Genomic DNA, 27,262 nt, shown 5'->3' on the forward strand with positions numbered 1-27,262 from the left:
TAAAGCAGCTACTGACTGTGGTCATTCTGCATTCTTACCTCTACCCTAAAGTCATCCGAGTGGAGTTTGGATTTATGTGGACTTTCCTGTCAGGGCCTAGTGAACAGTAATGTGTGAAGCTTTGGGGCCAAAGATGGCCGTGACATTGTATGTCAATGTGATAAATAATTAATGACACTAATCGATGGATAGATATATTGATTGATTAATTTGACATTTGTCATTGCTCAGTACAAGTGCAAGGCAACACAAAGAATCATTTCTGGCTGTTAATGCATTTACAGGATTCTGACAATTCAGAGCATGTATATTGGTTCTGACTGGTATTTAACACACACACATTAAAGCATTGCTTCTCACACACTGTGTTGAATGTATGATTGTAGCTGGACAGTGCTCATAAGACCACCGTGTGTAAATCAACAAGCAGCCAACTAACAAAAGCAAAACCAGAGTAGAATCGATGCTAATTAGAATCAGTTGTGAGTTTCATTAACAACAGTCAAAGGTTCAGACACCAGACGTTTCGGCTGACTGACTATTTTTAAGATATTTGAGGTGGACATTTTTCTCTGCCCTATCACTTTAAGATCCCTTATTTAGATGGCTATCTTCTTAATTGTTCAGGTTTTCCCCCAGACAGCCATTTGTAACTTGAAGCTCTTGCTAAACAGTGGCAGGAGGCTGCTTTTGTACCCTCATCTCAATCAGCCCTGCTGTTACTGACAGGTTACTGACCGCTGGCTCATTGGTCCGTCTGGGGAGTGAGGGCTGATGCTCTGGGAGATAGCACCGCTTGCAATTAGTTACCACACACAACGCAGATGCCGGTGGAGTGGGAGTCCCCAAAGCTAAGAGTGAAAGGAGGTGTTTGTTACGCAAACGTAATACGTCTTCCAGTGTGACGCTTCTAAAGTGCAAAGGTGTAGTTCTGGTTACGGTACACAGGGAGGACACTGAAGTTAGTCTATCCACCACCTCCCCCCAGATTTACAAAGAAAGGAAGACCATTATTGATAACACCGTAGTAGATCTGCCAACTTTATATAAACAGACTGTATATTTATGACTAGCTAGAACCTCGACATATTAGTTTTGCCAAGTCTTTTTCACAAAGAATTAAATAATGCCATGTTAATGATGTGGAAAACGTTGCAGAAATGTTGATGATAATGAATGACGTAAAGTCTTGTAGCTAAAAAATGATCAGTTAGCTAGCTAATATTACTATATCTACATTCTGCACTGGGTCACCTCCATTGTCTTGTTGACTAAGTGGCAAGTTAGAAATGGATTATTATCTATCAGCTCATGATGTTATTATATATATATATTGCCACTGACCCCAATAGGCGAGTCTCCCAGCGCCCCCCAGACTTGAGTGAGCTCTTAAGATTAGCACATTGTAGCTTTAGCAATTTAGCATTAGTGTAAATAGCAGACATGGAAATTGGTGCTAAGTTACTCTCCGTTATCCCCCCCCCACACACCTCCCGTCATACAGCCAGTGCCTGTGTTACTCCTCCAGCCAGTCGTCACGTCTTCAAGGTAGCGATGTGTAACCACTTACAACTTTATTATTTCTTTTTTATTACTGTTTCCACTGTATTTCTCTTTTATTTTTAGTAACGCTACATGTATTTTTTACTAATTTGAGAGTGTTGTAAACATACATCAGTGTAAAAAGGGTGACTTTCGGGGTGGGGGCTGGAACACATTAATTGCTTTTTCATTATTTTAAATGGGGAAAACTGACTCGAGAAACGAACTTTTCCACTTACGAACCGGGTCACGGAACAGATCAAGTTCGTAGGTAGAGGTTCCACTGTGTGTGTGTGTGCTACACATAAATTGAGCTGATTAGCCTTTAATTCATTGAAATGTATTAAGTTTCAGTTATCTGCATTTTACTCTGTAGTCAACAACTGAATGTCAAATTACAATCGGTATTCGTTGTATTTGAACAATGTTTGCCAGTTTTTACATGGAATTGTATGAATTATAAATAAGAAATACTCTAAAATGTTATTTTCTTATTTCAAGTATAATTTAAAACTAAAACAATACTTTTAAAAACTTAATGTAGAAAAGCAATGTATTTTAAAACGCACATTTAAACAAAATATTTAATTTTTGCTTTTCCCTGCTGCGCCACAGTATTGTAGACCCTCCTCCACTCGTGGTGTAAGCGGCTAGCTGCTGCAGGTCAGACGTAAACAGACAACGTTACAAGAACTCCTTGTTTATGATATTACTACTTTTATTGCACACAACACTGTGGTCCTGAAAGTGTCCCAAAGAGCCTTTATCTCAGACCATGGGCTGCTTTTGTCCCCAGTAAGTGGTGTCTGGAGCCCTGCCGTGTGTGTGTATGTGTGTAAATCAGTCAATTCACAGTGTGTATCATAATGCATAAATCTCATAGACTAGCATCGCACTGTTCAGTGAGTTTCCTGGACCACTAAACCTGGCTAACAGAAGTTTTAGATCCAGATCCTGAAAAGACCGAGTCTGGCACTGGACACGGACCGCAGTCTGTTGGTGCCCCCTGGCCTCGTGGATAACACCACTGCTGAGCAGATGGAAATTCCATGAAGAGTCTTTGAGCAGAGCCACTCATGCTACATAGCAGTTCACTCAGAGCGTCTGAGGATATGAAGATCTGGTAAATGCATAAATATAACAGGGATCTGCTGAGGTGCTGTGTCTGTAATGAGGTGTTCACTGAAGCGCAGCGTCTGAAAATGAGATTTTATCAGCGCTGTTGTGAATACTGCCGTCTTGTGTGTTTTCTTAGCTGTGATACAGAGTTCCATATATCCAGCAAAGTCGTGTGATGTTGAGAGTTAAATGCGAAGCTTATCTTAACCAGTGAGAGTCCTCCGAGAGTTTGGCACCCCATAGGAGCCCAAAGCAAACATTCCAGCCCAAACCTTAGCCTCCAGTCCAGAGAGGATTAGTGTTCGCCCCAAGCCCTCACAAGTCAACTTTGTTTTAGCGGCTCGGCGCTGTTTGCTTATTGTAAATCATAAGTGGCACTCTTCCCTAAAGGTAAGAAATCAGGGTTTTTTAATGCACTCTAAATGCATCTCTTTACTGCGAGGGAGCAGAGGGACAGCACAAGACACTAACACACAGCACATTTAGTCTTTCTCTTTATTTTCACATTTTCTTTTAACTCTCTTTGTTTCTTTCTTTAACTTTTTTTCTTTTCCTCTTATTTTCTCTGTAAGTTTTTTTTTTTCTGTTCCTCTTTCTCTGTTTTTCCTTCTTGGTTTCTGTCTTTTCCTCGCTCTTCTCCTCCTCCTCTATTTTCCTTGTCTATAGAGGGATTTATTTAACTCTAAACAGAATAACTGTTATTTGATTTGACATTTTTGAATCATGTTTTAATTCCTTAATCGTTTACTGTCATTTCTGTTAGTGCCGAACACCTTTCCTCTAAAATGAATATACAACGACTGGTCACCGACGCTGTCAGACCTCCCCTTGGATGAGCAGTGGAAGGGCAGTGTGTGTCTGTGTGGTAATGACTCAGAGAAGGTAAGGTTGAGACTTTAGAGTGAGGGAGTGCAGTGATTTACCATGCATACTATCAACGAGCCCCCAGACAGGCCTTGAGGAGGGTTTGATTTATGACCATCCCCCCCCAGCTCCTCCCGCCCCAACCCCAGCCTCAGGCAGCCACGAAGCGGTGTGTGTCCCCAGGCCGCAGGCACTGAGAGACTAATGTGGGAAACGACCGCAGAGCACTGTGGCGCTCAGTTCTTTGCGAAAAAACCACCTGAACCTCCGGGGCATTCCTGACATGCTGCCTGAAAGCCTCTGGCCACCTCTCAGCCCGCTCTGGCTCCAAATGCCAGTTTCAAACCAGCATTTATGACGCTGTTTACCCAGAGTCCACATGTCGAGCAAGAAAGCACATCTGTGTACCAACTGAGAAGGGTTGTGTGATTAAGTGGCACTGTGTTGGGGAGGAGACGTACTGAGTGATGGAGAGCACTGATGTTCTACAGAGAGCTGCAGTTAACACGACATAAAATATATAAAAACACCAGCCAGGACTTTTCTTTTACTTCTGATGTGTTTTAAAGTACAGTGAAACCTTGACTTATGAGTTTCAACTTACGAATTTTCTGAGGCACAAGTCGTCACCCGTGTTTTGTATTTTTTTGGCTTTATGATGCGAGCTGAGATCCGAGTTACGAGCGAGCTTACGCCTCCCACCACTAGGCGGCCCAGCGAGCGTTCAGTTCTCTGCAGCTCTGTTGTGTCTCTGTTTTTTGTAGCATTAAGTGTGTAACGAGTGTGTTGAGTGATGGAGCACAAAAAGATAAACTCCCCGCCAACCTCCTCCACCTCCTGATCTTCGTCTGATCTTCAAGGTGACTACACTTTACAGAACCAGTTTATTTCTTTACATTCTCTTCCATTATGTATTAGTTTTTATACATTATGTTATTTATAAAGTACATTTTTCTTATTTAAAAACACGTAACCAAAAATATTGGTGTGGTTTTGGGGGCGTTTCAGTTCATTTTAATGGGGAAATTTAATTTGAAATACGAGCGAATTGAGTTATGAGCTCAGTCACAGAAAGAACTCGCAAGTCAAGGTTTTACTGCATTTATTTATTTATTTACTTTTTTCCCCAAGGTTTTTTTTCACTAAAAATCTGGCCGTTTTATTCTTTCTTCAGAATCTAGTCAGTCAGCAGTTTGTGCTTCTTTAGGTTTGTGCAGGAGTTACGAGACTAACGTTAGTAACAAATAAAAAGCTTATACCCCATCAATTAGCATCACCCAACCGCAAACCTAAATCATCTCACATTTGCTTCTAGTTAGACCCATGAACCTGATGAACCCAGAAAAGGAACGATGCTCATTTAAATCTGCTGCTGGTGAAATTATGCAACTCATAGGGCTCTGTTAGTCACGTTAGAGCTCAGTCCTCAGCTTTCAGAGCTTTCTGTGTGCTACTGTGACTTTAGTCACTGTCAGATCATCCGTCGTGCAGTTTTTTGGAATCAGACTATTCCCATCTATCCAGGAACTCTTGGAGAGACACTTTTGGACCGTGCAGGTTTGGGGAAACCCCCCTTCGCCTTTTAGACATCTCCAAAATACATCCTTAAATGCCTATTATTAGCATGTTCTACATTGGAATGTACCTTAAACATGATTTGTATTATTACAATATTTTAATCCAGTGCATTTCCCACTTTAGAACAACAGCTGAATTCAGGAGCTGAAGACTTGACTTTTCTCTCAAAAGCTCAATTTTTGCATCACCATTTAAGGTGGAATGGAAGATTCCTCTAAAAACGTGTGGTTGTTTAATGGAGTGTTTAAAACCATAACACGGAGGTTGTCTGGTTGTTTACAGAAACTTTATTAATTCTGAAATTGTTGCTGCTTTCAGTTTAAAAACAGTGCTATGGATTCTTTCAACAGAGACTGAGGAGACTGAAGTCCACAGGTTTCCCATTGGCTTTAACAAATCTGTGGTGGAACACTGTTCCATCTAAACGTTCCTCCTGGTGCAGGGTTCCAGCACATTCTTTCCCACTTCAGCCCCTACATAACCAAGTCTGCTTGCTCTTACCTAACACCTCGACGTCACTGTGGCAAGAGTAACGACATGACGTGGACGTTTTCATGCCCTGTTAGGAACATTCGTTTATTACATGCCTCATTGTTTCACTAGTGGAATTAGCGACACCAGACATGGCTAATGGAGGATACTGTGTGTCCACTAGCTGTCCCTGTGGACTGGGAAGAAGCAGCCGGCTGGTTACTGTAGCCCCTGAGGATATTCTCTCACACAGCCCAGGCCTCTGTCAGCTGCCAATCTGATAAGTCTCCCACAGACAAAGACTGGCCAGAACAAACTTGCAAATTATGACTGGTATGTGTTGATTTCTTTGTAGCCCCTGCAATTCAGTGTCAATGTGGTCCAGGAATTTTTCCGGAGCTGCACATCCTGTGTTTGGAGATGTAGGATTTATACCCTGCTCCGTTATTAAAAACCTGCTGACCTCCACACGGCGAATCGATAGTGCTCTAAACGGCTCGTCCTGTATAATTTCCAGTGTAAACACAGGAAGTAATGAAAATAAATGAACATTGCTGGGCTCTCTGCGAGAAGAGTGTCAGAGTGTAAATGTTGTAAATTCTTTTCCTGAATTTGCAGAAGTAGCGAGACTGTATCAGGCCTTCTATAAACTTTAAACATGTTTGCAGATGTACTTAACTGCTGCTCTGCTTTCTCAGGACTGCTGCTGTGTGCAGGAGGAGGTGGAGGTGTAGGTGGGGGAGCAGTTCACAGTCCACTGAAAAGCCTCTTTGTCATGCATTCGCTATGAGGAGATTCTCTGCCCATATTTGCCATTGGCTTTGCTCTGGAAAAAAAAAAGTGTTTTCGCCCCTGCAGCTGTCTGTCCTCTGCATCGTCCTTTTGAGGCTGGCTTGCGGTTGACCCCGGCCAAAGCCAGTTTCTCCAGGCCACTGAGGTGCTAATTCTCCTTTAAGGGCCTGTGTATGATGAAAGCCAGCTTGAGTTTTTTTTTGTAGATTTGAAATTACTTTGATGTTGAGTTTAGTTAAAATTTCAAAACTTCCATTTCTTCAGTCCGTAAGTGAAAACGCAGCCTCAGGTTGTTTTTTGGTGGTGTATTAAAAACCAATGCATCTGCAGTTTGGTCCGTTCCCAGAGGCCATTTTCCCATCAGTCTGAAAGCCACAGTGACCAGTGTGGCCTGCTAAATGCTGTAGGATAAAGAGAGGTTGGAAAATGTTCAAGTGAAAATGAATTGTTACTGTTTGCAGGCCATAAATCCACACAGCCATCATAAATAGACTTTTTAGAAAAACAACCGCTGTGTAGGATGCGGGCACTTTAATGCCCTCTTCTCGCTCACCCGTGCGGCCCTCTGCTCAAACGCTGCCAAGTGATATTTTCTTTCTTAGCTGTAAATAATGGCACTCCCTCCGAAGGGGCTCATCCTCCACCGTGTGTAATTATGGGCTTTTCAGACACTTTTCTGAAGCGAGTGCAGGGTAGCTCATACATTTTAATCATGGCGTCAGGCAAGAGGGAGCAAATACAAAACATTGGGGCGCGTGTTTGGTTTGAAGGGGAACGCTGGAGGGAAAGAATGGAGGCTGTGACTTTGCTAGAGGATCGCACTTGGTCTCTTCCAGTGTAGGTTATGAACTGAAATGGGTCAATACTGATACACAGATTGTTCATGCCTGATTTTTCCATTAAAGGAAAAGTATGTGAAACTCACTTGTTTGTGTGGGTACATTAAATGGGATCTAGAGCCCACAAACCCACACACTGTGAAACAAGACAACTAGTTTAGTGTTTTAGTGGAGTGGTGTCTGTAAGAGATAAAACGAGTCGTTTTGATCTTGTGCTTTATTTCACGTAAAGTGCAGAGACATTAAATTTGCCCCGCCCCCTCATCTGAGTCTCTCCAATCACAGCGCTGAACCCCCGTTTATGTGAGAGCGCAAAGACGAGGCTAAACAAAGCAAAACAGATACAGATACAACGAGAGTGTAAAAATAAGAGCCCCGAGTTACGACGGTTTAAACAAGAGCGCTGAAGAAAGAGTAACAAGCGAAAACAGCTAAAAACCAGAGCTTCTGCTCCTCGCTCCACCCTGATGGAGTTCGTTTTAATCTATGGACTGAAGTAGAACTTGAGCCATGTGAGGGGGGAGATGTAAAGCAGCTCCCTAATCTCAGAGCCTCTATGACCTCTCTAAGTGAGGTCAGGAGTCATTGGTATTTCCCACACTTCTGGTGAGAGGTACTGACCATAGGATCGAGATTTCAGGATTAATGCAAAATAAATAGATACATTCTTTTAGAAGAAATAAACAAACTCACTGAACTTTTAATATGGAAAGTACAAACCAAGGAGAGTTAAGCCACTGCTTTGTGCAAAAACACCTAGTCTGGGATTTGCACCATTGCAAGACCACATACAGTTCTATTTATAGCTCTATTAATGATCATTACGCTGTTTTCCAGATGTGCCCTTGTGTGATGTTGCATGCGCATGATGATCAACTCCACCAGTCGCATGCTTTCCCGCACAGACGAGCTGCAAACGTCTCGCTGCCTGTGAGTGATTTGGAGAACATTGGCTTCGTCAGTGAAAGCCAGCTCAGTGTGTGTTTCTTCTCCAGAGGTTCATGCTCTGGCATATATCTGCATGCTCTCAAGATGGGGGATCTGCAGCTCAACTGGACTCCCCATGGCTGTGGAAAAGCCATGGTTAATTTCTAATTCTTTTAAAGAAGGCTGCAGGTTTTGAACCCAATGGCTCAAGTCTGGTTCAGACACTATCAGAATCAGAATCTCTTTATTTCGCCAGGTATGTTAAACATACTAGGAATTTGTCTTGGTGACAGCAACACATGTATGACATGTAACACAGACTGTTAACAAACATAACTCTAAAAGAGTTACAATAAACAATAAATAAACTAAAGAATACAGTTAAGTACTAGCAGAAAAAAGAGCATTAAGACATAAATTAGACAACATAAAATATAAAATCTATACTGTACAGATATGAGTATGAGTATAAATGTTTCCAAATATTCCTGAAGAAGGTTATATTATATATTGTTGTAGGAGTTACAGAAATAGAACTTCTGTACAGCTGTGCAAAATAGCATAGTGCAAGTGAGTAAAGTGTCCTGTTCAGTGCAGTTAAGTCCAGTCGGTTTAGTTCAGTGGTTTGGAGACTAGACCCCAAATATGTCAGGGTTCTTATTTTTTTAACGTATTTTACATTACATTTCCCCCTGCTTCACATGAGAGCAACAGCAGTCCCTTCAGCTAGAGACCACTGCACACACTGTGACCAGGAGAGCCATCTGGAGGGTGGTCAGGTGTTCAATGGTAAAAGACTGATTCCTCCATATTGTTGCGATGTAGGACTCAGTGGAAGGAAAAGGATAACAACGTTGAACTCGTCCCGCTGCCTGTGCCATAAGGGCTTGGCAGTGTGAGGATGTGTGGCCAGCTGGCCTTGTTTCTGGTCCTGGTGGACGGAGCAGGACGGGTCCTCTAAGGACACAAATACACACACACAATCTTGTACCTGTGCATTGTGGGGACTTTTATATACACTTCCATTAATTTTGCGGAGACTTACTTTTAACTTTTCCATCCGTACAATTAGCTTAACCCTAACCTTAACCCAATCTTCACCTTAAAATCTAATCATATGTCGGTGGGGAACAGCTGGTGGTTTCCCCAAAGAAGACAGATCCCACAATGTGAGCTTATAAGCAGTTATTGGTCCCTGCAATGTGTTATATTTCCCGGTGCATACACACACACAGAGCACTAGCCGTACTGGAGAACCAGAAATCTGGGTGGTCGTCTATGCCCTTTCTCGATATGTCCATTCTGCTTTGATGGTATTCCGACGCAGCCGGCTACGCACGGTGCCGTGTCTGGATTACTCCATTTTCCATGAGCAATCGAGATCCGATGGCTTCAGAGCTGCTCAACTGGAAAGACTTTACCCAGCCGTGTCCAGAGAGTGTGGCACGGCAGAGCGGATTACACGGGCGCTTTGGAACACTTTTGGCAAAACTGAGCACTGTGTAGGCCTTTATGTACACAACCTGAATATTCAGATCCTGCAGAAAGCTCCGTTCTCATAACATAACTCCGCAGACTCTGCCAGGACACGTCATTAGAGCAGTGTGGGTTTGTCATGGCATATGTGGTAGAAATAATGAGGCTGATTGGGGTTAGGATTGTTTATGAAATCTCTCCTCACCCCACCTGCTGAAAGCAAGAAGGTTCGGGCGCTGTTTAAAGTGTTTAATAACGGTATTTCAAACAAAAGAGCTTAGCTAATAGAGTAATAACTCTCCTCTAGCTGTGAGCTTAATCTGCCATCGAGTCGATTCTGTTTCGTCAGGAATGTTAAAGGTGGCATGTCTCCTGTGCCCAGATTTGATCTTTTCAGCTCCGTCTGTGACACAGAGCTCATTAATCTTCCTGGAAACGTGGCTTTGTTCTGCTCAGGTGAACCTCAATTCGATTTGCCACATAACCCGAGTTCCTCCAGAAATGGAAGAGTTGGGAGAGGCCCTTAAATTAATATTTAATATGTTATTACAGCTAATATAGTCTTATGTTAAAAAACAGTTTTTAAACCATCAGTTGTTGTTTTACTACAATACCCAGAATGCACCATTCAAAAGGCCCCCATTGGGAATTCCTGTGGTGCAAAATCTAAAGCCTGGCCTCTGGCTTAGAGACAAATGAAGGACTAATAAAACAGACGTGATACAGCAGTGGGTCCTGAATTCAAGTTTGTCTGAAACCATGAGTTTAAATATTTATTTAATTAGATGGAAGCATTTCAGAAATGACTGCAGTTACACACGGTCTACGCGCTGTGTTTTTATGTTTCCGTTTACACGCCGGAAAAAGATTCCTTGGAGTATTACCACAAAAAAAACTCTTTTAATGGATGGTTCTTTGAAATGTGGGGGTGGTTTATGCCGTGGCATGTGTCAGGGAAGCTCCAGTGCAGATAATGGAAAACTAATGTGTAAACAAAGATGTTGTTGTAGGCAGAACCTCTGTTTGCCTTCTGCACTTCATATAGTATGTTTATCCTTAATGAAAGGCTTCACTCCTTAAGTCTTGTATATGGAAGGGATCGCTCCGCCATCTGTAGTCTGCAGTGAACAGGATATGAGGTATGAGCACGTCTCAGGTGCATTATTCCAGGATTTGGAAGGGCTGAGCACAGCCTTAGATTTTATTCTTTGTGGTCAGAACTGTGAGTCATATTTTTAGAATCGGGAGTCCGTAAATAGCCTCAGCTAATCTTCTCCCCGTGTGGCCGTCTTGGGGAATTTTTCGATTTGTGAAATAACTGAGCCCTAACTCGCTGAAGGAAGTCCAATGGCTTGTTGTGTAACACACTGAAAGTACTTCTCTAATGGGTTAAACTTAAACGTGTACATTTTGAAAACAAGTTTGCTCCTTGTAAGTTCTGCTGCAGTTCACTGAACACATTTTATTTTGAACACAGAAGCTCCAGGTCCAGTGTGCACCATTGCTGGTCTCCAAGCTGGACAAGGCTGTTCAGATGCAGTTGCAGGCATTTGATGGCAGTCGATCAGCTCACGTGAGGGGTGAACACTGAGGCTTTTCTTTTGGCCTGTGGTTTCACTGCTGCTCCAGGCAAAGGCAGAGGAGCAGGAGGAGAACAAAGCCTTTACTCTTCACCAGGTGCTTCAAGGAGAAGCAGAAAACTCCTTTTTTCTGTGCACTATATAGTGAGTAATGAAGGGAGTAAAGGGCCATTTTGGCCACAGCTCTGATTAAGTACACACCTGAGCAGGTGCACAGAGTTAGTAATCAGGTGAGGCAGATCTCTGTAATGTGTAATGATTGGTAAGATATAGACTGGTTTCAGCAGGGGCACTCTGGGAATCGTAGTTCTCAGAGTCCATTGGAAAACAGGCAGGACACCTACCAGCTGGATGCCCACTTTGGGGCTGTTTCTAGCCACAGGTCCAGGGTTAAAATGCAGTGGCCATTAAAGGAACATGTGTTTATTGGTGTATGACTGTTTCATTTTCATATTCATTCACACAGAGATGGGAGCATTTTTTACGTTGGATGCCTTTCCTCATGCAACCCTCCCATTGTACCTGGGCTAGAGAGCGACAGCAGGAGGGCTGTAGTGCGCCCCCAGTGGCTGGGTTAAAGTTAGTGTTGCAAGGAAGGGACTTGAAATGAGACTTGAACCCAGGTTCCCATATCCATGGAGCTGTGCATGAGCGACTCTTAATATAGTTTCATTCATTCATTTATGGAGGGGGCCCTAGTCCTTCACAGGGCGACATTCACTCACACACTCGCACCTACGGACACATTTGAGTCTCCAATCCACCTACCAACGTGTGTTTTTGGAGCACCTGGAGGAAACTGACACAGGGAGAACGCACCACACTCCTCACAGACAGTCACCCGGAGGAAACCCACGCAGACACAGGGAGAACACACCACACTCCTCACAGACAGTCACCCGGAGGAAACCCACGCAGACACAGGGAGAACACACCACACTCCTCACAGACAGTCACCCGGAGGAAACCCACGCAGACACAGGGAGAACACACCACACTCCTCACAGACAGTCACCCGGGGGAAACCCAGGCAGACACAGGGAGAACACACCACACTCCTCACAGACAGTCACCCGGAGGAAACCCACGCAGACACAGGGAGAACACACCACACTCCTCACAGACAGTCACCCGGAGGAAACCCACGCAGACACAGAGAGAACACACCACACTCCTCACAGACAGTCACCCGGAGCAGGACCCTGGAGCTGTGACAGAGACACTACCTCCTGCTCCACTGTGCCGCCCCTTAATATAGTTTATTTCTCTTAGATTAAATCTCTTAGAACACCACAGTTTATAAAATGGGTTAATTTGCATATCGCAGCTTTCTGTGGCTGTAATAAACAAAATGTATTTATTTTTTATTTTATATTTTTTATTGAATTCTATTCTGGAGGTGTTGGTTATTACCACCAAGTGAAAGTGAGTAGCGAGTGTGTTCTGGCCTTGTTCGGTCAGGCAGATGGTAGGTCAGTTTATCTGTGTGTGTGTGTGTGTGTAGGTCTTCGAGCTCCATGTCCCAGCATGCCTGCATCGGAATCATCCCTCCTCAGGGACTACAGCAGATCACATGGAACGTTTTCCAGATGAATGATACACAGAGATGGAAGAGGTAGAGATAACGGCTGGTAGCTGGCAGGAGAGGAAGTGAATACCCTTTATCTGACCATCGCTGTATCCACTGTATCAAGTCAGGAATCGAGATGTCTTTTAAAGCAGTGAGTCTGTACAACAGCCCTTTATTCTGCTGCCTCTTCATTCAGAGGGGGATGTGTGCAGCGTTTGTGTAACTCTGACATCATTATATTATCGATTTTACCAGGATCCTGATCAGTGACAGTGCTTTTATAATAATAGTCTTCCTTTTATAGCACGTTTAATACGTAAATGCAGCTCAAAGTGATTAAAAAAACAGTTATAAAATGAAAGGTGAAACAGTGGAGATGAAATTTAAAATAAAGCAATAAACTAAAAAAACAAAAGGCTAAACTATTAAAATTGTAGTTAAATATGAAAGTGAAGGTGGCGTAAATTTAAATTAAACAGGACAGCTATATGTTTATATCGAGTAGGGAATGAAAAAAGTCAAAGTTAGTTAGCATCGCATTAGCTTGGAGCTACGTAGGTAATGAATGCTTATCGTAACGTGCTGTCCGTACGCAGACACCCACTTTACTGGAGGTAGAGCACTACTTCATCACACTTAGTATTTAGAGAGGGGCTAGTTACACACGCTTTGGTTCTGAGGCCTATACTTGACCAAAAAAGGCTGGTTGGCAGAAAAAAACTATGCTTAACTGCATTGATATTTCAGTTTTCAAATGTTTTACACGAATATATTCATTATTCAATATTATTTTAACTGATAATAACTGGGTTTCAGATTTTTCCCAAAATGGTTGAAGGTGGTGTCTCTTTCGGATCAGTCTTTGGATATTCCATCATTTCAGGGGTGACTTTTTGTTACTAATTGGAGCAGTAAAACCCGCCCCCACCCACGGCTGGAGCTTTGCCGTGGTGCAGAAGAGAGCGGATAGTCTTCCCTTCATCCATATGCAAGCACATCCTGAGTTTAAAGTTTGGCTGAGTGTCAGGGGAGTGCCACAAAAGCTCGGAGGTTGACAACAGCCCTCGCTGGCTGCCAGCGGAGAGGGTTACGGAGTGGAACTCGGGGGCCCTGCCATGTTTGCTGAGATCTAAAGCAGCAGTCTAAAAGCTCTGTTTGCATTTTGTTCACTAGCCCTGCTGAAAGGTACATAGAGGGACCCCCCCTCACACACACACACACACACCCACCACCCCTTCCTCTTACACTAGCTCCTCTTTTCTCTCTCTTTGACCAAGCAGCCTGTATTTCTGCTGTTTGCTCAAAGAAAGGAGGAAAGGAGAAAGAGGAAATTGTGTGGCCTAATTGGATTATTAGGAGGTTTGTTTCTAAGCGATCTCTCTCTCTCTCTCTCTCTCTCTCTCTCTCTCTCTCTCTCTCTCGGGTTCCAAGTGCAAGGTCCCCCACCCTAGCAGCAGATCTGTTTGTAAAAGTGTGCGGCTGTACCTTGGTGAGAAGATGAAGTTGATGTCTGACATTGGCTTAAATTTTTTCCCTTGTTTTTACAAGAGAATGTAAACCTTAAATGGGAAATATCATTGAAAACTCACTTGTACATTTACATTTATTTGTGGATCTTGAGCCCACCACCTCACACACCGTGAAACAAGACCACCCAGGCAGTGTATTGTGGGCCACCGTATGAGAAAACGATTTCACTTCTTCATATAAAGTGCTAAGACTCTCTCTGTCCCTCCCTCTCGTCTGAGTCTGTCCAATCATAGCGCTGGACCCGTGTTTATGAGAGGGTGCAGAGACCAGGTGAAACCATGTGAATCAGAAACAAACCTGAGGAGCAGAGAAAAAGAGAAACGGCTGAAGGCAGCGTCTGTGCTCCGTGCGGGAGTCTGCTGCTTGTTGTGAGCTGTGTGTGGCTCGTTATCGTTTAAAAGAACAGAGTCTGGGGGGAAGATGCTGCTGTAAGGTCTGATCCTTGTGGTATTTTGACCAAAGGAGGTCAAAGATGTTTCATTTTATTTTAGCCTCACGTCTAACGAGAGCTTTATTTTTATAACAGATTTAACGGAGAGCAAGTGTCAACCAAAGCACTGCACAATTAAGATATTTGTATTTCAAATTAATATAAATTTAAGAAGTAAAGTGGTAAATTTCCTGTTGTAAAATAGACACGTCATTAGTTTTACTGTGCGCTGCTGATGGAGCTGCAGTAAAAGTGCAGAGGTGAAGCTCACCAAGATAAAAGTCCCGCATGCATTACTTTAACAGCTTGTGGGAGACGACAGGGAGCGGGGAACAAAGGTGGAGTGAGGGAGATGATCGGGGGTTGGGGGGCAGTTCGGGGGTTGGGATCTTGGTGTCAAAATAGAATCCAAACCCACTTTACACACACAGGCATTCAGTGGCTGTCAAGAGGCCGAGGGCTTCATATCCTCTTTTGCCATTGTTTACGGCCTTTGTTTATACGGGGACCCAATTAGCACAGAGCCGACAGAAGAGCAGTTCCAGTGTCTTTACAGGATGCCGAAGGTTTACAGCTCACACCAGAACACAAAGACAGGCCCTGAATGGCCCTGAAACAGCCCTCTGAGCTCTGCTGTGGACCACTGATCACCTCCAGCTTTCACCCTGGAGCTTGTCGTTAGATTAAAGAGGTGGGAAGTGCTAGAATAAAGAAACCTTTTGTTCATGGAGCATGCTTTGATTATTGTATTGAGGATGAGATATGATATTGATGCCATGCGTAATTATCATTTTAAAAGCCTTTCTGAACACAGCAGCTCCTCGGACCCCAGAAATGCCCTGGTATGAGGTCAGAAAATGTCCAGGAATATTCGTCTGTGTCTTGGCTGTAGGAGCGACGTGATTAAATTTGTCGTTGGGGTTTTTCAGAGCTGCTCCAGCAAATTAACGTGTCATGAAAATGTTGCCATGTTGCCCACCCCTTGGCACAACAGCCTCAAACACACAGGCATTACTGGAATTTGCACCTGTTTGGATGGCCGTGTGATCTCCCTCTGCCTTTCTCGAAGATGACCCGGCTCCCAAAGCTGGATCTGATGTGTGAACACGCGCGGTTTGCAGGCTCGGAGAGCTCAGTCAGAGGCTAGATCTGTTCTAGAGCTTTGTTCTACAGTGTTCTACCTTCTGTATTAAAGAGGACATAAACAAAACAGTTCAGCGCATGTTCACATTACTGTGTGTCTTTGGACCCCACCAACACACACCCTGTGAAAGCACAAAATCACTTTTCTGTGGGCTCCATTAGTGAGAAAACAATTTGTTTTGATTCTGCTCTGCTTCTGAAGTGGCCCCATCCCCTCGTCTGATGATGGGCGGCGTTGTGCTCCAAAAACACACGTTTGGAGACTCAAAAGTGTCCGTGTGGGTGTGTGTCGCCCTGTGAAGGACTGGCACCCCCTCCAGGGTGTGTTCCTGCCTTGTTACAGACAATAGACGAATGAAGGAAATGCTCAAATGTGAAAGCTTTTTCAAATTATTTTTAAATGTTGTATGAAAACAAAAAATACTAGACATTAAACTGTTTATAACAGGCCAGTCTTTACTTGTATTACTCAGCTGTGTTCAGATATTTAGTTTGGTTTGTTTGTGTATGTCAATGTATGGTGCACAGTGAAACATGGCCTTTGCATTTCACCTGTCGATGTGAAGCAGTTGGGGTTAGGTGCCTTGCTCAAGGGCACCTCAGCCATGGATTGAGGGAGGAAGACCCCCTCCTGTCGGCTGTGTGGATCAAACTTTTCAGTTCCGAGCCTGCTCCTCTAACCCCCTCTAACTGCTGCCTCCGTAGTAAATTACACAAAGAAAATCATTGTAGCTGTGAGTGAGTATTCGAACCATTTGACTTTGTTGGCGTTATTGCTGTTAAAAAAAGACCACCACTAATATCGCAGAAGTGGTTTGCGTCACTTTGACTGGTATGAATGCTGTTCTTTGTTTTGGGGTTGCTTTTCTCCATAAGTAAATGGACAGACCCCCACACCAATCATGCAACAAGGGCCCTCAAACGCAGCCTTTCCTAGAACACCAGCTGCTGTCATTCAGCCCACGAGTGTGTGAGTGGCTCAGACACACTCCATCGTACACGAGGCCAGAATGCCACAGCTCAGCTGTCCCCTCCATAAACAGCCAGGTGTGGACTCTCAGAGAAGAGGGAGTAGAATTTGCTCGATTTAGACCTGTATTCAGTGGTAAATGGGTAAACGGTTCACCGCAGGGGAAATGTTCATTTTAGAGCAGTGGTGATAGGAACCAGGAGTCTGCACCGTGCCTGTAGCAGACAGACATTCACCATCCCCCAACCACACCGTCTCAAACCAACACTCGAACGTACTTTAGATACAATATCATCCCCAGCAACTACAACAAACCCACCACATGCTTTTGCAGCACTTTTTTCCTGATGGAATTCATAAAGAACCCATAAATTAACCTATTTTTATTAACTACATTTTTAAAAAAAGTAAGAAAATGTTTGAAAAAAAGCTCAGACTCATTAATCGACCTCAAATTTAACTCTAAAATGATCTGAACACCAGTGATTTTGGTGGACTTCCTCTAGATCAAACATCTCTTCTCCTCCTTCATTAACGTTTGGGAACAGCAGCTGTGCCTCACGTGGTCTGCATCTAGTAGAAGTTCCAGAATCATTCTCCTTACATGTTTTCTTCTCCTGTAAAGCTACCATTTCGGATGTACGAGGTTTAGTTACGGCCGCCATAAGTGCTCACTCATAAATGTTATTAATAACCAGTGGGTGTGATAAAGTCAGCGTGCTTGTGGTATTGTTGTTTAGCGGTTGTAATTATTTCCTCAAACAGCGAGTGAACAGAGCCAGATTAAAGCACTTCTCGCCCCGAGTGCCAGTCGGAGCTCACCAGCCCCATGCTGCTTCCTCTGCCGGAGAAGCCCAAAATTACCCAGTAAAGGCCATTAAACAAAGCCACAGCCCGTAAGACCTTTCAGAATCTCCTGTGTTTGGGTTTCTCGTCAAAACTAAAGCCTGGGAGGTTACCTCACTTCTGCACGGGCTTTAATCTCATTTTTATTTCAGCTGGTGGCCATCTTTCTTCGTGACCTTTACGTTGCCTTCTCCAGAGGAGCTTACAAACTGAGACTGAGACGATCCAGCTCTGTGTTCACCTCTGTACTCTTTTACAAGAGACTAAGAGGCAATGGGTCTGTCCACGTAATCAACACAGATTTATAAATGTGAACAGTCAGAGCAAAGACAGTCCGTTTAACGATCAGCATTTTGAATTTTGTCTGGAGTTTCTCGAGCTGAAAACTGTATTTTGTTGCTGTGTTTGATTCGCTCCGCGACAAAAAATAAAAGAGAAAACCTGAAGGTGCAAGTGTGAGAGTCACTTATGGCATGTTTTGTGATGATGGACCCAGCCACTCGCCTGGGGCTCGTCACTCAACTGGTACCGACAAGCTGCATTAGCTATATTTATTTATTCATTTAATCATTTGGTGTAACATTTTTATCCAGTTCAGGTCTGAGGTGGTTCCAGAGCCTACCCAGAATAATGGGGCGACAGTTTCTCTCTCACACACACACACACACACACACAGAGAAAATCAGGTTTTGACCGCTTGTTCTTGCTGTGTGAGCTCAGCCTGTGTGTTCTCCTCTGAGTGTGTTGAGCGTCTGATGAGGCTTTGAAAAGCTGCAGTGATGCTTCATTTGGATTCGATTATTGGCCGGAAATAATCCACCAGAAATGTAATTTTCTCTGAATTTTCCAGAATGTTCCAGTTATTATCGACATACGTCTGGTTCTGTTCTTGACCTTATCACTCGTCTGTTACACGTCCCCTTTCCCCTCTTCTTTACCACTCCCTCCGCGCTCCGAGGGACAGGATTATGGAGTCGACTCCCTGCCCCACACGGTGGTCACGAAAGGGCTCTCTCTCGCTCTCTCTCTCTCTCTCTCTCTCTCTCGCTCGCTCGCTCGCCTGGTGGCGGCATGCTTTTAAGGATTATATTCATCCAGGCATTTAGGATGTCACAGAGCGGATAGGGCCTCTGCTCTCCGGGATTTGCCCTTTCAGCCTTGTTCTTGCCTTTCACCTCAGGGCCTGAGAGGATTAGACCGTGCTTCCGGATACACAGCATTGTTCCTGCTGGAGGAGACGGAGGCCTTTCAGGGCCTGAGGGGGTTAATGTGAAGACTCCAGGTAAAAGACTTTGTGCCTTGATAAACCGTGTTGAAGGGTTGATCATAAAATCCTTGCTCCGGATGAAGCCAATAAGCGAAGGAAGGTTTAAAGGTTACTTTTAGGCGAATGGAGCTAAGAAGCAGATGCTTTTAAACCAATAAACAGTTTGATCTGGTATGTGTTTTATAAAACGTAATAGTTGTAGGGGTCAGTACTCGGACAGTAGATTTCAGACTGGGGGCATAGTGTGGAGGTGATTGGGGGCAGATGAAAGCTGTATGAATTAATTTACTTGTTTTATGCCCAAAGCAAATAGCATTTTAAGGCGGGTGCTAAAATATTAGCAATTTTACAAATCAAATAAATCAAATAAAATAATAGATCTAAATATTTTTTAAAGGATTAAACATAAAGGAATAACAGTGGACCTTTAGCAGTGAAACTTTTATTTTATAAAAAACATACTGTCAGAGGTTTGAAATATCTACAAAATCAAAACGCCCAAAAACAGCGGTTATCTGCTGAGACTGATGTAATTCGATATCATCGTTCTTCACTGTTTAGCGTTCTGTTCCCTGTGGACAGTACCTTCAGAAAGTGGAGCGAAGGCTAATGAGACCTTGTTTGGGAAAGTTTAAGACCCTGTGCTCTCTAACATTTTCCATGCCCCCCCTCAGTGAAGACCATGTTAATGTGTCATCCATTGGTATACAAAAGCCTCTTGGCCAAAGATGGGAAAACGCAAGCTCATCTGTTCCCATATTCTGATTAGCTATGGTTTAAACGTTCTCTAGGCCAAGGCTTCTCAACACGGCCATCCTGGGAGCCACTGGCCTCAACAGCCTTAAGCTTTCCCTGCCTAAACACAGCTGATCCACATCATCAGCTAATTATCAAACCCAGGAGCTGGGCCGGCGTTTACAGGCCAGGAATATGTGAATGTGTGGGGTTTGGTTTGGGGTTTGAGGATGTCTTTGTCAACTCCACAAAACTCTGCCATGGACATGTAAGTGCTGTCCAATCATTTCCATCTACAGCCTGCATCGGTCAGTACACGAGAATCTCTCTCTCTCTTTTGTTGTGTGTGTGTGTGAGAGAGAGACAGAGAGAGAGAGAGAGTCTCTAGCTCAGCCCTGTCCTGGATCTCTCGTACAGAGCTGTGTGTCTGTATTGACTGTGTTTATTTTGCTGCTCAGAAAGCTTCAACACTACCATCACACACACAGCTTTACTAACCTGCCGCTCTTCAGGAGACGTGTGTGTGTGTGTGTGTGTGTGTGTGTGTGTAATTTCCTTTTCTTCATTAATCACCTTTGTTTGTGTTTGTTGATTTCTTGTTTCTCTTTGCTTTTTCACACTCACTCTTCCTCACACTCAGCCTTTTTTTCATTTTCTTTCTTCTTTCCTTAAGTCTGTCCTCCATTTAATTTTTTTTTTTTTTTTAACAAACACTATCTACCCCCCACTCCGTCTGCAGCTGCTCTCCATCTGCGTAAAGCATAGCACTGCTTTATTCCACCGTGTGGGGCTCCTGCTGGTTAATAATTTTCTGATGCTGTGGTTCTGTGAGCTGTGTGTGTTGCTCAGTGTCGGGTGGTGGGTGAAAGTTTGTGAACAGAGGAGACACTAAACAGAAGAACAAGCCACAGATACCATACGTCATCTATACATCAGCAGCTATGGGGATATACACTGGCATTTTGTCTCTGTAAAAAAAAAAAGACAAAGCAGGTTTCTCCAAAATGAACAATTCACAGTTTAAACCCATCATTTTTTTAATGCAATAGAACATTTTTACCAAGTCATTTTGGAGCACATCTACCGGTCCGTTTTTTACAGAAACTGGATTTCCTCTACACTTCAAATGAGGCAGAAAATACAAATGCCCAGTGACTAACAGTTCCTCCTCATAGTTGAGGAATTAGAGGTTTAATAAAATCAGGCTCACAGTTCCTCACTAAACCAATGGACCACGTGCTTTTCTACAGCAGCTAGACACTAACAGACACAGGTGCTGCTGGTTCCTGCTGTCACTCTCACACTGTGTCTCACTTTGTATTGGTGGCATTTTAGAAACAGATTGGCTGTCAACATTTCACTTCTGCAGATCCCCTCCTGACTGTGGGGCGGATATGGCCTGATGGACTGGGTCTGTGTCCTCCTGTGGTGTCCGCTCAGTCTGATAAGGTCAGACTACAGTAGCGGATTTCAAAGGTTCCTTCCTGCAACGATAATATTCGGCTAAATTTGGGGGTTACAAAATGATTTTACCCCAGAAAACTGTCACACTTTCAGATTAAGAGCCCCTGTCCTGGATGAACTCTGCCCAAAGCAAAATTGTTCAAATTGGTTTCTCGTGTCCTTGCCTTTTTTCCATTGACGTGAATGGGCTTTTAGACCGAGCAGACTTTACTCTCGTTAGGTCTGACCACAGCTTAAGGCTGGAATAAGAGATTTTAAATCCTTGGGCAAAAGAAGTCTCTGTAATGGAAGGCACCTTGGCACCAGAACCCTTTATTTGCCCCATCTGCCCCGAATGTTGGCCTCTTCAGCCGAGCTAATGGTTTTCAGACGGGCAGGGATGTCCGCGTGATTGTGTGTTTAGCAGGTTTTTGGCTCGGACCGATGGAGGGCCCATATCGCCACAGCGATGAGGAGCGGTGATAAACCAGGCCAGACCAGGCACGTGGCAGATGCTCAGGAAATGACTCCTGTTTTCTGCTTTCTGTTTCAGCCTGTTTCAGTAGGCAATGCAGGCTGCTGGAAGCAAGGTCATCACTGAACAGCGCTTCTTCTGATCGCTCGGTTTCTGCAGCGCTCCGACACTGAAGACACGCTCTTGGTAAGTGTTTCAGATTAAGGCTGTATTTAGTGATTGTTTTAGACTCTGGGGCAGTTTAATCAGCGTTAGCAGAGTACACAGGCTTCATTCATTGATTCTTTTACATCTATTGTCTTCCATGTTCCGTGAGAACTACTCACTCATTGATGCTTTGTGAAAGTACTCGAGGAGGGGATACACACAGGTAAACAATGCTCCTTTGATGAGATTAAAAGCTGAAAGTGCTTTCCACTGACTCCAGATAATGGCGTGCTGCAACACCTTTTCACTGATAATGGCATGATGTCATTACAGTCCAAACTGGACATTAACAAATTCAAATGATGTGCAGAGCAAATATGTTAGAGTTTGGAGATCCCACTCCTGCTTTTGCTTTTGTTAGTTTGCAGCTCATTGATTTATCATTTGATAAAGTACCGCAAACAATGTCCTGTGCAGTCCACTGAAAATGAGTGTTTTATAAGTTGTAGTTGAAGGTTGGAAACGGTGTGTGAGCCTCTGTGACTCCGCCAGCACGACTAAGGATGGCTGCCAGGGTTATCACCCTCAGTTCCTAAAAGCTTTTACAGCCCGTATAGAAATATGAAAGATGCTCGTCGAGGCCTATTCCTGGACTTCAAACAGACCACCAGGCTTTAACCAGCCGAGAGCATCTGACCTCCCACCAGCTCCGAGGAATGTATCTGTGAATAAAGGACTGAAATAGTAGCGCAGTACTCAACTTGGCCACCTGTGTGTACTTGAACTTCTAAGCCAGTGGTGTGAGTATGTACTCCACCCTGTGTGTGTGTGTGTGTGTGTTTGGGGTGGGGTTGTGGGGGGTACATTCAGCTGTCATGTTATACTCAGCCGTCTGAAGAACCTTGATGGCCCTCCGTTTGCCCTCTAGCTTCAGCTGTTCCTGCCCGATGTGAAGTTTAAACAGAGCTGCGGTGACCCTGGAATCAGAGATGAGAACATAGCAGGATTATTTATAGGGTTACATTTACACTGTCGTATGTGGCTGCCATAGGGAGCATGAACTCCAACAGTTATTTTATAGAAGAAGAAAAACATTCTTAATTTAATGGACTTTAAAGAAAAAACTGATTTTCTATTTTATTTAATCGCGATACGTTTAGAAATGACAAGGGGCAGTTAATCTCATGTGAACTGGATATTTAGATGCTCTTACACTGGGGTGACACTGACATGGAGGTGGCGCTGTCACAGTGAATCAGACACAGCAGCAGTAAACATTGGACAGTAGGTGAACACTCTATTAGACAGAGCTGCATTGCCAGTTCGTGTAGTTAGTCTCGATTAATTGCAGTTGTTTTATTTGCTCATATTTGACACTAATGTCTATATTTTCCTGTTTTAGGATCAGTGCATTTTTTGAAAAAATGAGCTTCATTATTTTACTATCAGAGCACAGCCCAGAGTTTTTAATTGAAGTAGTTTACAGGATGATTCTTTAGAAGAAATAAGTCTTCAGCTGTTACTTACTGAAATACTAACAAACCCAAGCCATAGCCGTTTACTCCTACATACAGTTACACCTCGAAAACAGAGATGATTTGAGATAATGTGAGTTACTACGTGTGCTTCTTTCTGCAGTGAACTCTGTGCAGCGTGAACCTTCGAATGAACCTTTAATCCTCCAAAGACTAAAATAGAATTAAATGAACAAGAAAAAGCACAGTTTGGATGCTGTCAGCTGCCACTTGGTGTAGTTTGAACAGTCCACTGTGACAGGCTAATTTCCTTTACATTTTAAACAACAGGATATAGGTGTGTACCAGCTGAGTCAACATATGGCACACTTTAACACAGTATTTTATGTGATGTTGGTTAAATAAAGGCACCAAGGGCTCGCTGATGTCGCTCAGTGCTCACACACCCTTATTTTATTATGAAGACAGCGCGGGTGGGTGAAGATGGTTCGGCTGGGTGTCATCTCTCTTGCTCTACCCCATTCCCCCTGGGGAGGTGACTGTTAGCTCTAACAGAGTCTCTGGCTCCAGTTTTCCTCTATGGCTGGTTCACAAGGACTGACATTTTGAAGAGACGTGCTTGTTTTAGGCTTTAACACAAGTGTATGAGTGAACTAGGGCTAGGATGACTTTATCAGACCCAAGCCTTGACATTAGGGAGCAGACTGTTGAGTGTTTGTGAAGGGGCTGAGATTGGGGTTGTGCCACACTCACTGAAGAGAGAGCGGTGTAAACCCTTCCCTGGTCTGAAGCGCTTTCTGATGCTCCCTCTGTGCTGCGGTACCAGTTTTAGGGCCAGTGACACCCTACAGATCTCGTTCAGGCAGAATGAATGAGACAAATGAAGCGGACGCTCCCCTCACAACCACAAACAAGTGCACCTGCAGGCCTCGACTGGGGCCGTGGTGCCTTGCAGGGGTTAACTCTTGCTGAGATTGTCCTTTCTGTGTACCTCTCGAGTAAGGGTCTTCAGTGACCTCCTGCCGGGACTTTCGGCTGTCAATGCTTAGGATGAGTTCAAAGTGTCCTATTCTTCTGTCCATTCCCTTTTTCTATCACTCCAGTATTCATTCAGCCGTTTCTTCTTTTATGTCCACGTTTCCACAGCCGTAATGAGCCTCTCGGTGTGTTCGGCAGACACAGTGAGGAACATGTAGACTGAGGTTATTACCGCGAGTTTAAGAAAGACTATAAACGAGGAACTTCCCACAATGCTTCAGCGAACCCGTCAGAAACAGACTAATTGATGCTGGGATCAATTGAGCTTGGACATTAATTATCAGATCTGTCAGACTCCGATTTCACCTTCAAGTTTCTCAGTCTGTCTCTCACCTTTTGTTGACGTTGGACTCCGCTCGCTGCAGTATTTACGTCCAAACCTCATTCCCCCTCCTTACTTTTATTGCCTTCAGATATTTTTCATCGCCGGGAGTGACTGAGGTCCATGAGGACACCGTGAAGACCGTGCGCTTTGTGAAGTGGATCCAGGCACTGATTAATGAAGAAGGTTTAATTCGCTTCGACAGCCTGCTTTTAACTGAATTCATTGAGACGCAGTTGGACTTGGACACAACGTTGGCGGTTGAATTTGAATAAAATCTTGATGTGATATGATCGGTGAGTGCTGTCCCTGTGGCCTGCGAGGATCCCAGTGCCAGTAACGAGGATAAACTCAACTGCGTAAACAGTACAGTCCATCAGATGAGCCCTAAATCTGGACTCCTGCCTCACTGAGGTCATAAAACACCCCTTGTAATTTTCTGAAAGAGTTATACGGCTGAACCTGTCGTGGTGGCGGCTTCTGGCACCTCTCTGGTGTGGTTTGATCATACTTGGGGGAGTTGGCTGTCGTCACTTGGTCCAGGTGGATGCTTCACACTGGTGGTGGTGGTGAAGTCGACTCCCTTAATGTCATTAATGTAAAAATGAAAGCACTTTGAAGGTCTAGAAAAGCGCTGTGTTAGTGTAACCTCATAGTCAGGGTTGGATCACATTTGATTCAGCCACAGTCACGTTCAGATGGAAAATTCTCACCGTACGGTCGCAGTTTGGTGCAGTTTTTCAAGCTGCAGTTTTTCAAGCTGCAGTCACTTTTTTTTCAAGATATTTGGAAATTGGATGCCATCCAGTCATGATTGGTTGGAATATTTGAATGTTAGTCGCATTTGTACAGAATATTTCTGGCTGAACAGTTAGGGATTGGATGGGATGGTGATCTTGGTTGAGATGGGATTGTCTCTGAATAAACATGGGTTTGGAGGCGGTTGGCTATCGATTGATTAAAACGTAGAGTTTAACCCAGATTGGTCATCTGACGTCCACAAAGAAGCTGGATTATGAGCCTTGTACTTGCTCAAAGACCGAGCTGAGTCCCTCTGGCCCTCTGGAGTCAGGGTGGGGGGCAGGGATGAGGTTTTGAGGTGCGGGGCAGGGGTGGGGGTTTTTTTGGATGGTGTGTGTAGGGGGTAGTAACCCTTTGTGAATTCAGTCAATCTAATTTGAGCTCTTCCCCCTCGAGCTCTTGTGCCGTTTCCCTGCGCCAGGAGCAGGGGGTTCACGTATCCCAGATGAAAATGGTCTTTGTCTCCTTTAATTCAATATCCTGCGCAGTAAAGCAGTCGGTGAACAAGTGGGCTCTCTGCTGAAAAAGGTGGAGGGATCTTTTTACCGACGGCGGTTTGTTGAGAGCGTCTGCCGGAAAAAACACAATCCAGAGAGATGCTGTGGAGGAAGTAAGCGCATATTTGTGTCCTGTTTCATAAGCAACCATCCTGTCCCTTCAGCCTTTGTCTGTGTGTATGTTCCACACATCATTTCTCATAATGACACTGGCTTTGTGTTTAATAAGTCTTAAAAACACACAATGAATTATATTATTTACGTCTGAGCCTTTTTGTTTTCACACTTCTCGGACTGTCAGACTGTAGTTTTGATGTGTTTAGGCGTCTAAGACCATCACTCTGGGATTTCTGCAGTTAACATGAGGTTTAAATGTGCATCCTGCTCTTTAGAATTAATTTGCAAAGTCATGTTTGCCATCTGGTGGCTCCTTCAGCCCTTAATCAGTGCAGAACGGCTCTGTGATTGGGAAGGTTAGCACGCTGGGGACAGATGAAGCAAACACACAATTAGCTGGTAGCATTAGAAGATGAAAGGGGGTGCTAAAGAGCGTCAGTTTCCTCCTGCACTGATGAATCACGTTTGATTCTTGGCAGTGTGTGCAGACTGATTAGTTTGTGTGTTTAGAGCGGGGGTCCGCCCCGAGTGAAACTAATACCCGAGAAGCAGGTGTGAAAGTCCCTTCACAGAATGCTAATAGGTCACTTAAGGGCCTTTGTTTTGATTCCCTCACCCCTGATGAACTTACTGAGATGTCAGGGCCATGCTGGAATGTGGATTGGAGCTACAGGCCACTTTTCAAGTCTCTGACAGTAGATCAAGTACACAGCTATTAATGTTACACATTAACGTAAGGATGGATAGGAATTGATTAGGGCTCGTAATAGCCCCCCGTCTGTGAGAGATGCTGAAGGCGTAGACCTGTAGGGATAGGTCTTAAATCTCTTGTTTTACACTTCAGTACTCATGGCTGGCTAGCATGAGTTACCCAGAGAAAACGGCTAAAAACCAGAGCTTCTGCCCCTCGCTCCTCACTGCTGTGCGCTCGGGGTCGGGGTGAACAGCGAGCGGCTCATTATCATTTAAAGGAACAGGTGCTGAAAGTGGGCGTTCTGTACAGGGATTCCAGAAATGTGTTTACTTATGGGAAATGGGCCAAATGAATTCCCTTAAAGAAAAAAAAAATTTTATAAATGTTTATATTATTTGTCTGGTTAAATTTTATTCTAATGATAGAGGCTGGAGTCTCTCTCTCTCTCTCTCTCTCTCTCTCTCTCTCTCTCTGTGGTAGATGGTGAAGGGCAGGAATGTGGTCGAGTCAGTCGGAGGATTTATCACACAGAAGTGTGAGCAGTGCAGATGTAGCAGCTCTGTGTAAATGGCAG

General features: G+C 44.0%; 1 protein-coding gene across 2 annotated transcripts in view; it reads left to right on the top strand.

Annotated features, from left to right (window-relative positions):
* The window catches only part of sulf1 (sulfatase 1), a 109,307-nt gene that overhangs the window by 36,086 nt on the left and 45,959 nt on the right, over positions 1-27,262 (top strand). The window contains exons 3-4 of one of the 2 annotated variants that reach the window (XM_066642293.1): positions 12,693-12,909; positions 21,676-21,783. The gene's annotated coding sequence lies outside the window, so the exon portion shown is untranslated. Of the gene's footprint in view, positions 1-12,692; positions 12,910-19,855; positions 19,948-21,675; positions 21,784-27,262 lie in introns of those variants that run through there. The other variant, XM_066642302.1, reaches the window with a different exon arrangement.

The sequence above is a fragment of the Hoplias malabaricus genome, chromosome 1 (assembly GCF_029633855.1).
Source record: "Hoplias malabaricus isolate fHopMal1 chromosome 1, fHopMal1.hap1, whole genome shotgun sequence".
In the NCBI taxonomy this organism is placed as follows: Eukaryota; Metazoa; Chordata; class Actinopteri; order Characiformes; family Erythrinidae; genus Hoplias; species Hoplias malabaricus.